Raw genomic sequence first — 13,146 nt, forward strand, 5'->3', positions numbered from 1 at the left:
TGGCAGGGGTCCCAACCCCTATTCTCTCCATTGGTCTACATCCCTTCCCCCTTTGGTGGCCAACTGTGGGCCTGCCCTGGACCTCATCTACTCAGCAAGAATTGGCCCTGAAGCTGGAGGCGGCTGATTTGGAAGGGGAGTCGGGTTCACGTGCACTGGTCCGGGTCAGAAGCCCTGGCCAGGAAGGACCCATGCCTCTCGGGGTCCTGATGGGAATGGAGCAGCCGCCCAGCCCAGGGTCTGCTCCACACTCTTCTCCTCACTTCATTTCTCCTTCAGTCACCCCTCCCCACCAGAGGCACCGCTCCCCTTTGTCACCGACAGCCCCAGAGTGTTTCTGTGTGAAACCTTCTTATTTACACTGTGGCATCAAAATCCACGAAGGATGGATGAATTGCACTCTGGTTTACAGCAGCAGCACAATGATTAAACTCTATATTCCTACCTTCTCTGGCACCCTGATGCAGGGGTGGGGTGGACGGCGTCTTGATGCGCGGAGGGGACCGCATGAAACAGTCCCTCTGACATTCTCAGGCTAAACGGGGCCCCAAGGGACCACTTGTTCTTGGCTGTTCCTTCTGAGGTGGTTCCACCTTCAAACCACCCTGCCCTGACCAGTCACCTCACTCCTAGGAAAACAGCCCACTTCCCCGTCTCCTGCACGTTGACGCCCCACAGGCGCGTTGGGAAAAGGCTGCGCTCGTTAACTGACTTCGTTGGGTTACGTCTTGTGACTGGCCTCAGTTCATTCAGCTCGAGCTCATTTCTGTCTTGCCCACAGTAGAAAGGGAATTGCTCACTAATGTAAAAACGTGAAGGACGTGCCTCCTTTTAGCTGGTATAGCACCGCTTTCTGATCCCAAGTTATTTTTAAAAGCTGTGCTAACACGGGGGATACAAAGATGAAAAAAATACATGCCCTGGAGGGGCGGTGGGGGGGGTCAGGGAGCACGAGCCACGTGCTGGTATGATTATTTCTCCTGAAGCAGGAACACCCGTCTGAGGGGTCACGCGGAGCCTCCTGGAGGAGGTAACACCTCCAGTGAACCTTCACAGACAAGTGGAACCAGGGTCTTTACGGGACAGTCATTTTGCCTCCCTTTCTCTCGTACCTGATCTTTTTCTTTACTTGGGCACTGGAAGGACACTGCCACCTGCTGACCCAGGCTTTCCCTCCCACCTTGGCATCCTGTGGCCACGGGTGCCCCCTACGGAGCAGACTGCAGAGAGGCCTTCCCTACTGCTTCCAGACCCCCACGCCCAGACCATTTCCGTTGAGCCCCCTGAAGTGACTGTTAGAAAGAGAGGCTGGGGCAGCAGGTTAGGGGAAGCATCGCGAAGCCCAGCCCTCCATTCCACTTCTGTCTCTGCACTGCCTGCTCCCACCCTCCCCAACCCCTCCCCAAGAAAGGCATTTACAAATGGGCTCCCTCCACCCCTTCTAAGAGGAAGCCTAGCTTTGTGTGTAGGAGGCTTTCCAAGCACACAGAATGGCACCAGACATGTGGATGGGACTGAGGCATTTTAAATAGTTGGGGTACCTTAGGGCTGTAGCCAGCCCTAAAGGTTCTTCCCATTATGAGAATGGGGGACTGACTGCTGCAACCTGTGAGGGCCACTCAGGGCTCAAGGTGGTATCTGCTGAGGACTCACCTCTTGGAGGTCCATGCTGGGAAGCTTTGGGTGTGGCTCACAGAGGAGCGAGGGAAATAGGGGGTGCCAGCGGCATACCTCATGGCTGTACCTCGTGGTGCTGCAGAGGCCGCTCAGGATCTGGGGTCCAATGGCCTGGCTCCGGGCCTCAACCCCCTCCCTGCCATAAGCCTTCTCATCCCCGTCCGTCTCTGGAAGGCCCCTCCCCTCTCTTGTCTTCATTTCCCAATCTGTAAAGCAATGACAATGCCATCTCACAAGTTGGCAAAGCACCCGCTTCAATCCTCAGATAACTCTGTGGAGAAGGCAGTATCCTCGTATTTTGCACACGAAACGACTAAGCCTCCAAGAGGTCATATAACTTGTCCAAGGTCACAAGCTACTGAGTGACTGAACCAAATCTGATTCTAAAACCTGTGACCACAGTACTGCATCGCCTCAAATGGAATAGCACATAGGAAAGGGGAGAAAATCAGCTGCTCTGTAATGTGTAGGGGTTCAGAATGTCAAACCTGGAAAGATGGAGGGCTCCAAACAGTCCTTTTGTTTCCCAAGGAATGAGTATGAGAATTAGCAAGGAAAGATTGGGAAGGGCTCCCTAACGTGAAACAAGCATAGAATAGTCCTAAATTTACATCCCAGGAAAGTTCCCTTCTGGCTCTTTGACTGTGTCAGCTATTGCAAAGCATTGTCTGACACTGAACTCCAGTTACGTGTCTGGCATGGTCCTGGACTTGGGATTCCTGCCCTCCAGTAGCTGCAGTCTTGGGAGGGAGACGGGGACTAAATCTGCAGTTAGTATTTGATGAGACAAGTGTCAGCCTTTGCTAGTGTAACCCAGAGGTGCCCCATCCTTACTGGCTACAGAGAGCTGAGAGGAACTGAGGGGATCAGAGAGGTTTCCAGAAAACAAATCTCAAACTGCACTTTGAAAGAAGAGGGAGAGCAGCCAGGCAGAGGGGGATGACCCCAGGCTTTGAAGCAAGAAATGTGAGTTCAAATCATAATTGTCATGTGCGGATTGAACTTGGGTACGTTGTTAACCCCCGAATCTCAGTTTCCTTATTTGTAAAATGAACAAAATAAGGCCTCACTGAGTTTAAGAGCTACCTACTATACACAAAATGATTTGCATATATAAGGTGAGTAGCTGCGCTATTATTTTCTGTTGTTGAGGGAGAGACAGAGGTGTTCTCAAGTCCACTGAGGGACCACATGCACATTGCAGAGAATCTAGGGAGATGGGCTGGAAGTACAGGCAGGGCAGATCAGGAGGCCTCACGTGCCTTGCTAAGGAGTCTGGACTTTATCCATATGGGAAACTGGGAGCAGATTAAGGATTTTAAGTGGAGAAGCATCATGATCAGATGTGTGCCATTGGAACACATTGGATCAGCCAAGTTCCTCTTCTGAGGAAAACGAAGTAAAATCACCAAGGCACCATCTAAGAGGAGAAAGAACCCCAGGGACTTCCCTGGTGGCATAGTGGTTCAGAATCCGCCTGCCAATGCAGGGGACCCGGATCCAAGAAGATCCCACATGCGGTGGAGCAATTAAGCCTGTGCGCCACAACTACTGAAGCCCGTGCGCCACAACTACCCTGCGCTCCGCAACAAGGGAAGCCACCGCAGTGGGAAGCCCGCGCGCCGCAGCCAAGAGTAGCCCCCGCTCACGGCAACTAGAGAAAGCCCGCGTGCAACAATGAAGACCCAACACAGCCAATAAATAAATAAGTAAACAATTTTTTTTTTTTTGAAAGAAAGAACCCCAGTTGGGGTTGGAATCCTCAGAAAAACACGTGGGCCAAGCTTGTCAGGCCTCCTCTGGAGGAAGGTCCATCTGCTGGGCGATTAAAGTGCCAGGAGGGTTTAGAACCACAGAAAGTGGACAAGTCCCTCCCTTCCATGGCTTCTTCTCCTCCAGAATTGCTAATGATCTCTTGCATTTGCGTCGAGCTTTCTGGCCCACAGATACACTGAACAGGAGGTGGGGTACCATTGGCCTTTTCCAACCCCCATCTTGTAGAAGAAGAAACAGAACCGGGAACCCTATGACTAACCCAAGCGGCACAGCTAACAAGTGATGGAACGGAGACTCTAATCCAGCTGCCGGGGTGGAGGGTAGTGCACACCCCCACCGCCCACCATTCTGAGCTCTGCAGTAAGAGATGGCATGCCCGCCCCTGGGTGGCGGCAGAACAGGACCAAAGCCTCAGGCCAGGCTTGGTGAGATCAAAGAGTTGCGTGGGCAGGCGCTTCCTGTTGGCATTAGACTGCAGAAGTGAAGGCATGAGGCAGAACACAGGCAAGAGCTGAAGAGACGGGCACATAAAAGGACCCAGACAGGTTGGGCAGATAAGCTTCCATTTTATTAGTTTCCTAGGGCTGCCATAACAAAATACTGCAGACTGGTGGCTTCAAAAACAACAGAAATGTATTGCCTCACAATTCTAGAAGTCTGAAATCAAGAGGGAGGGGGAACCTTCCTTGCCTCTTCCTGGCTCTGAGGACTGAGCTGATCTGGGAAGGCTTCCTGGAGGAGACTGCTGTTATAACTGGGCCTCAAGGGAAGGGAGACTTGGGTGCCAGAATGCACACAGGAGTGGGGAGTGATGTGAAAAATGATTAGAAGGCAAGTTGGAGCCTGTGCCGACCCTGAATAGTGGGTCGATGCCTCGAGAAGAAGGGTTTGAGGAAGGTCAGCATCAGTGTGATATGATGGTTGTGGCCGCCTCTCCAAGCACACCCCTCTCCATTGGCGGTGCCAGGAGTGACGGGGGAGTGGGTGGGGAGTAGGGGGGAGGAGCCCATCTCTGGGAAAGGGCGGCGAGCCAGCTGGCTGCAAGTGCACAATGTCTCTAGAGTACCCTGTGTTACGTTCTTGTAGAGTCTGCATTCTCCCTCAGGATGTGACCCTTTAATAATTTAAACTGTGGGGTGTTTTTCCAAATATCCAGTTCATTTGAGCTCCCCAGGCAGGTGTGTGCCTGGTTCAAAGGACCCCCAGAGCCCACGTGTTCCTGACGGCGTGAAGCAGAGCACCAAGAAACCACCGTCCGCAGCCCAGAGGCCAAAGTGTCCCGCTTTCCAAGAGTGATGGACCCCTTTACAGGTTATGTGCAGTTGGTATTTCATACCAGACAAACTTCCTGCGACTCCATCCAGCATGCTCTGAGCCAGCCTGACCCCTGCACATAAGCACACTCACAAACATACACACGCTCACACACACACACTCACCTCTCTCCCTTCCCCCTCCCCTCTCTCCCTTCCCCCTCCCCTCTCTCCCTTCCCCCTCCCCTCTCTCCCTTCCCCCTCCCCTCTCTCCCTTTCCCCTCCCCTCTCTCCCTTTCCCCTCCCCTCTCTCTTTCATGTTCACACACACACCTCACACACCCACATACCCCTCACTCTTACACAGACCTTACATGTACACTCGCAGATTTACACTCACATAATCACTCATGTTCACATACACAACTCACACACCTCACTCTTATGCTTCACACTTGCCTCACACCCTTACAATATAGCTCACACACGTGCCTTAAACTCTTATACCCACACACTTCAAATACACCCCACACTTTTACACGCACTTCACACGCATGTGCACACCCGTTCACGCACATGTTTACGCTCTTACGCACGCCTCGCACTCACACATATACCCCTCACGCTTACACTCTGGTACACACACTGGGAGCAGGTGCCCGGGCTCAGAACCCCTTCAGTGTGGACGGTGAGTTGCCAGCTCAGGAGCATCCACTGCTTTGACATCCACACTGCCGGCCCCTCCAGAACCTCGTGCACAGTTTGCTGCAACAGCCAGGGGGACCTTTGCACCCTCATTTCCCTAGGACCTTAGGAAAGACCGGGATCCATCTATTTTACAGGGGAGGAAACCGAGACCCAAAGGAGTCCTGTGGCTTCCCCAAGCTGTCACGAGTTCCGTAAACGGGGCGGGGTGGGGGGTGGGGGAACGTTTGTGGCTTCCCTGCTTACCTTCACGCGCTCAGCACCTGGTCCATGCCCTGCACGCAGCCAGCACTTGGTAAACCTGGACTGAGACAGTGAATGGGTGAAGGGAAAGGACAGGGGAAAAGATCCTGGTGCCCCAGTCCCATTCCTAATTTAGCCAGACTGAATTCTCCTGGCTCTTGAGACTTTTCTTTTCTTTTTTTCATGCAAAACCTCCCAGCCGCCTGCCTCCTCTGAAGAGGAAATATCTGGCAGACGACTCAGAAGGTCAATGGGGTGAGGGGCTGGAGGCCCGGAAGTGTCTGAAGACTTGATGCCTGAGGTGACACTTTAGAAGTGGCGGCTTTTGTAGGTGGTTCAGGGAGAACTCTGTCTCCCCCAGGCTCGTGGGGTCCGCCTCCCCCTCCCCGCACCCTCCACGTTGCTGCAGTGTGGAGACCGGGCGGGCGAGGAACTCTGGGCTTGCGGTTGGTGGCCTTCTGACCCGCTTGGGCACTAACCGGGCTGTCCAGGCTCCAGCCTCGGTCAGCCTCGGAAGGGGGGGTGTGGATGTGCCAGGAGGTGAGGGACCCCTGAGGCCCCATTCACTGTCTCTAGAAGGTGGCCCACCTTGCCTGCCTTATCTGGAGGACCAGAAGGAGAACTTTGGGGCGACCGGCCTCCCATTCAACAGACAATGGACCTTGGTCCTAATCTCAGTTTAGCAATTCACATTCTTAAAAACAAACGTTTATAAGGTAATAATAATTTACAAATCCCTTTCCCAGGCTCCCCACTCCACATGCAGCGTCCCCATCTGTAGGAGAAAGGACTGGATTGGAGCTGCCCTTCCAAACTGGTCTTACTCTGCCTCAGACTCAAGTCCCAGCACCTCGGGGAAGGCAGCTCAACCGTGGGTGGAAAACGACCGCCTCGTCCCACACCTCTGGCCCCCTCCACATGGCGGCTGGATTCCTCTGCCCTTTCAGAAACCGTTCTCATCTGCAAACCTGCCTACACCCTCACAGAGCTGAACCACCCTCCCTCAGCTCCCCCGGTCCTCCAGGTGATTCCCAGCCTCCGTCTTGACTTCTAAGACCCTTCACGAAAGTCCTGCCCTTCCAGCCCCCCCTCCTTACCTCTGCCAAGTGTGGCTTGTGGGAGACCACCGGAGCAGGCAGTTCCCTAACCTGTCCCTGCCGCTCCCCCCCTACCCCGCCCCAGCCCATCCCTCCCCGCAGAATGCAGAATACCCCCTCCTTGTGTACCCCCACCTCACCCCCATACACACAGGGCTCCTCAGGACACGGTGAGATCGTTAACCCTCATGCCTAGAGCATCACTGCGCTGGGCACCAGAGCCTAAATGTGTAATAAGTGGCTGAATGGAACAAATGCGTAGCAAACAACCAAACAGAAGGAAAGTCAGACAACCAAGGGCCCAGAGAGCACCAGCTTTGAGAGGAACCTTTACAAAGCCCCCCTTCCTGTGAGCGCATCTGGCTGGTATGAGGAACCAGAGCCAAGAAATGAACAGTATTTCAAATCCCCCTGCTTAGGAGGTGGGTTCTCTCTCCCCTTCTCCCCGGGCTCTGACAGGAGTGATAGGTCAGAATGGGGCTTTTCATAAACTTTGGGTGACAGCCAGCCTATTAATCCAGGCTGGTGGTAGCAGCCCCCGCACCAGATTGTGCTAGCATCATTCAGGGCCAAGGGAAATGCTGGCTTCCCTTCCCAAGGGCCAGGAGCTGGTGACCTGGCTAAAGAATGTGCTTGGCTAGGGGTTTACATTCCAGGATCAGTTTGGGAGGCAAAGGGCTTAGGTTGCCAGTGGGAGCCAAGCATGGGCAGGGAGGCGGCACTGGGCAGACCTTCCTCCCTCGTCCCTCCTGGGCATACCTCCCATGCCCTGTCCTTTCTGGTCCTGCCTGGACCTCTTTGGACCTCCCTGAGTGCAGGGTGGCAGCTGTGGAGGCAGGACCAGGAGGAGGAAGACCTCAGCCCCCTCAAGGGAGCAGCATTTAAATGGAGTATAAAGTACTGAGTTCTAAGCCACAGTGCGCACAGCCATAAATCCCCAGCTGCTGGAGAGCCTTTTCCAGTTTACAAAGAGGCTCCACATTCAGGATCTCCTTTGGCCAATAGGAACTGAGGCCTGAAGGGACTGAGTCACCCACCCCAGGTCATGTGGCCAGCAAGGGGCAGAGCTCGGTATGGAAACCCATTATCTGACTGCCATTCTGAGGCTCATGTACCCCCTTCTTCACCTATATCAACAGCCTTTGTACCCCAGAATCTAACCCAAGGCCCTGACTTCACAGGGTCAGTGAAGGATCAGTGGGTATGAAAGTATTGACCACTGTAATGATAGGGGTTTATTTTTATTTACGTATTCTCCATCTCAGTCCATCAAGGATCTCAGATGACTAATGGCAACAACACACCAGGGTTAGCTGGTGGACAGTACTTGGTGACTGGGTACCCAGTGGAGGAATCCCATGAAAGCTTTTGTCCCAGTCATAAGCATAGGCGGCCCCTCTACATCCCCACCCCACAGCAATGGGAGTTACACAACCTCAGAGACTGAGAATGAACATAGAAGTGAGGGGCAGAAAGGAGCTCTTTTTGTTTTGCCGTTAACAGTGAGGTAAGGAGACCCCTTTCCAAAGTACTGACTAGAAGCCCTAGACTTAAAAGCTACACAAATATCCACCCACCCCACCTCCCAACTCTCAGCAAGAACCCTCGTCTGGCATTAAAAAACAAGCAGTGAGAGTAATTCAAAGGCCCTTCCTTTTCTCCCCCAAGTGAGGCTGCTCCCTCCCTCCCCCAGCACAGAGCTCCAGCCTTGGGTGGTTTCAATGACCACTTCCTAGCGCTGAACTTATCTTAACAGTCCTTTGTCCCAGATCAGATCAGCTGTAGCTCAGGGGGACAGCCCCTTGCTGTCATAGCTCCCATCCACACAAACACACACTTCGGTCTCAGCCAGAATGGGGGTTGGGGGAGCAGACTTGGGAGGACCAGAGCCCAGCAAAACCCCAAGCAGACTGAGAAGAAACCATCAGTCTGACAGCTTCACATCTTGTTTCGTCCCACAGCAAGCCCAGGAGGGGTCCTGAGGCACGCTTCATGTTGAGTGAACTATGACTTAGAGAGCTTAGTCTACTTGAGACTTGGGTAAATCAAGGATCCTCTCCAAGCCAAAGTATGATGGTTGAGAATGCTATTTCTGGAGCCAGATTGCCTAGGCTCCAATCTGGCTCCACCACTTGCCAGCTCTGTAACCCCACATGGGCAGGTATTTAATTTCTCTGTGTCTCAGTTTCCTCATCTGTGCAATGGGGATACTCGTATGTTAGAACCTATTTCATAGACTTGTGGTGAGGACTGAATTCATTCATACGGTGACTAGCACACAGCAAGTGTGTTAGCTGTGCAAAAGAGAATAATTCTTATCCAGAGAGTTGCCGAGAGATAAGGGATAGTCATAGTCAGTTAGTGGCAGAGCAGAGCCAGGAGCCCAGGGTGTCAAACTCCTGAACCAAAACATCATGCCAGGGGTGGGAGCAGGAATGGGGCTCCTGAGTGTCCTGTAGTGAGGGAATCAGTTGCCAGGTGGGCAAAAGAACAGGCATGACTGAGATTTCTAATTTGTCCCTACTTAAACATTGCAGAGAAGTTACAGCAGAGTTGAAATGCAACTCAGAGTTGATTTATCCAAATCCCTTTCTATAGACGAGGAAACTGCACCCCAAAGAGAAAGTCCTTGGCCATGACCAACAATGTGGGTAGTGGTGAAAGAGGAGGTGGAACCCAGGACTCCTTTTTTTTTTTTTGGCTGTACCACACAACTTGCGGGGTTCCCCGACCAGGGACTGAACCCGGGCCCTCGGCAGTGAAAGCAAGGACTCTTAACCATTGGACCACCAGGGAATTCCCTGGAACCCAGGACTCGTGACTCCTGTCCGTCTGTGTGTAATTTCCCTGCTGCTCCAGGTGGGAGACAGTGCAAACTCTCTGGCTTGGGGAGAAGAGCTAGCTTCTCCTTGGTCACATCCCTCTCAGGCCTGGCCCGTGAATAACATTCAATTTCCCATTGTAACTGAGAGCTTTGGGGACTGTTTTCAGCGTCTGCAGCACAAAATTCCCCAAACTCCCGGTAAGGCTTACTAAATTTATATTGTAAGCGGCTCACCAGTTCCGTCTTGTGTTTCCGAAGCCCATGTGGGCACCACAAGACAATGTGATTCTTAGGGACTTGAGTTGTGATGTAAGGCTGACAGGGTTTGCCTCCCAGCTGTGTTACTCGTAGCTAGGACTGAGTGGTCTTGGACATGACACTATATCTAAGATGCTTAGAACCAGGACTGGCTCAATAAATGTCGGATAACGTTATACCTATTATTGTAGTTGCTCAGCACATATTTGTTGAATGAATGAATGAATGAAATGAACAAATTGCTCATTAAATGAACAAATTGCCTAAGCTGACCTCCACTTGTGGTCACAGCATCGGGCATCCCATAAAACTTGCTAGGCTTAGTTCGGTCAGCAGAGGACAGCATTGAGTCAAGCATCTCAATTTGCCAGAGACTTGCAGAATTCACGATCCTGTTTTCGGATGCCTGGCTCCCAATCTTGGAGGGCCACTTCTAACGTGTAGGTTCCTAACCAAGCAGTTCCACCAGCCCCTGAGGAAGAAAGGTCAGCACCTTCAAGGCCATATTGTCCACCACCCGAGAGTGTCAGTTACTGAGGGCTGTAGCTCAGAGCTCTGAGAAAGGGAAATATAATGGCTGAGGTCTCAGGCAAAGAGGTGGTAAGCTGAGCCCTTTAGCCTGCAGCAGCCCTTTTTCCAGAGAAAAGGAAACAGGGGCCCAGGCATCTATACTGAGATAAATCCCAAGGCAGGAGATGCTCTAGGGCCTGGGAGCTCCCCTGCAGATCATCAGATCCAGAAAGTGCTCAGCTGGCCCTCTACTTTCTTGCCCCCACTACTCCTTCAGCATCTCCCCTCACTCCTACCCCACCCCCACCCCATCCCAGAAGGTCTTTCATCACAGTTTACCCTCCCTTCAAGGTCCAACTGGCCTCCTGTGAGGCCCTCCCTCAAACCCCTGAGCCAGAATAAGACCCATCCTTTCAGCCCCACGTGGCATTTTGTACCTGTCTTTTTTTTTTTTTTAATACATACATAGTTTAAATTTATTATAGTTTGTTTTCATCTCTCCAAGGGAAAGACTGGATTAACAGTGTAGATATGGGGATGTGAAATTTATGGTATGAGACCAGACATAGGGTAGTTGCAAGAAGTTGCTTATTTTTTGGTTAACACTCATAAAATTTTTTCCTTCATATTTTCTTCAAGCATTTTTTAAAATAAATTTATTTATTTATTTAATTTTGGCTGTATTGGGTCTTCGTTGCTGTGCATGGACTTTCTCTAGTTGGGGCGAGCTGGGGGTTGGGGGTAGCTACTCTTCGTTGCGGTGCGCGGGTTTCTCATTGTGCGGGATTCAGTAGTTGTGGCTCACGGGCTCTAGAGTGCAGGCTCAGTAGTTGTGGCACACGGGCTTAGTTGCTCCGCGGCATGTGGGATCTTCCCGGACCAGGGCTCAAACCTGTGTCCCTTACATTGGCAGGAGGATTCTTAACCACTGCGCCACCAGGGAAGTTCCTTCAAGAATTTAAGTGCGTCTCTTGTGCCCTAAATTTGTGCTACTGACCAAACCACCTATCTAACCTTCTGCTTAGCTTTTATTTTACTTTTAAAAAATTTGTATTGGAGTATAGTTGACTTACAGTGCTGTGTACGCGGGCCTCTCCCCGTCGCGGCCTCCCCTGTTGCGGAGCACAGTCTCCAGACGCGCAGGCCCAGCGGCCATGGCTCACGGGCCCAGCAGCTCCACGGCACGTGGGATCCCCCCGGACCGGGGTACGAACCCGTGTCCCCTGCGTCGGCAGGCGGACCCCCAACCACTGCGCCACCAGGGAAGCCCAGCCTTCCCACTTCCTGCTTTGGATTACATGGTACTTTATTTATCTTATTTCCCTTACTAAACTGTAAACTTCCTGAGAGCAGGGAGCTAATTCTTAGTTGCCCCTCAAGAGTCATCTTAGATGTATTTCTTTTTCAGCAGAAACACCCCAAAGCGTGGCCTTGGTATCCCTCACCTGCCCTCCCACGAGCACCCTGCACTTCACACATCACAGCAGTCCTTACTCTGAGCCACATTAACATCCTCTTCTGCTGGTCTGGACACACACAGACACACACAGATTGTGAAGTGTGCAAGAACTGGCACAGATATTTGTTCCTAACTGTCTCCCCAGTGAGGCACCTAGTAGGCTCAATAAATGGTTAATCCCAGAGCCCCTCACACAGTGATCACCAATAGTAGGCTTCCCCCCAACACCCCGCAACTGGCTGGTGGGGCAGGCAGGATTGAGATGGCTCAGCTCAGCCCAGATTCCTGGGCACATCCGAGCACATGACCCAGGAATTCCCCAATACCTGCCGGCAGCCAAGTCCCCTGACGTAATCAGATTCTCTGTCAGGCATTCTCACTCTGAGACAGACCAGGTCTCCCTTTAAGGAATCTGAGCATTGAGTTTTAGCAGTTAAGATCATTTCCGAGTTGTATGCTGTTCCGGCTCTGTGTCTGTTTGTCTGCCTCCCTGGCCTGTCTGCTGTAGGCAGACAGCAGCAGTGTCCATTCATCATTAAAGCCCTCTCTTGTAGTTCCTTAGAGGCCAGCAGGCTGCATCTTGACTGGAACTGAGATCTCTTTTCTCTGCAGACTTTGGCTATCATGGCTTGCCCCCTAAATGGGGATTCACATTCTGATCAAAGGAATCTGAAGTGAGGGCGGGGAAGGTCCAAGAGGTACGGGAGATCTACCCCAAATCCCCACCCCCCCACCCCTGCAATAGTCAGTTCAGCTGGGAACAGAGGGAAATCACTTTAGCCTTTGAATTCCACTGTACATGCATTCCTTTAGTTCATAAGCATCTATTGAGTGCCTTTTTTGTGCCTAGCAGTGGGCTAAGTGTTAGGGATACCTGGAATCTAGATTAGGTCTAGACTAATCTAGATTTCATAGAAGTCTTGATTAAGCTTGAAAGGGAATTTTAGGCTCATCTGTATACTTATGATAAAATATTGATTCATCTGGCTAACTGTCTCACATCCTTCAGGTCTCAGCTTAAAAAGCTCTGTCTGCAGGAAACTGACCCAGACCAACCTCCTCCTCTCTGCGCTAGGGGCTCCCTCCTGTTATATACCCCAAGGGCATTCTGTTCTTCCCCCACTGTGTACACATCTTCCTCTGTCTAGGATTTGCTTATTTCTCACTAGACTGAGAACTCTCAGAGACCATGTCCACCCTGGCACCATCATATCCATAGGCCAGCACCTAGTGGGCACCAGTATTTGTAGAATGACTAAGTGATGGGGTAAAAGGCCACAGACATGATTGGTGTCAGTCAGAACTAGAACTCAGGGCTCCTAACACTCAGCCCTGTGCTTGATC

Source organism: Phocoena phocoena, chromosome 1, assembly GCF_963924675.1.
Source record: "Phocoena phocoena chromosome 1, mPhoPho1.1, whole genome shotgun sequence".
In the NCBI taxonomy this organism is placed as follows: Eukaryota; Metazoa; Chordata; class Mammalia; order Artiodactyla; family Phocoenidae; genus Phocoena; species Phocoena phocoena.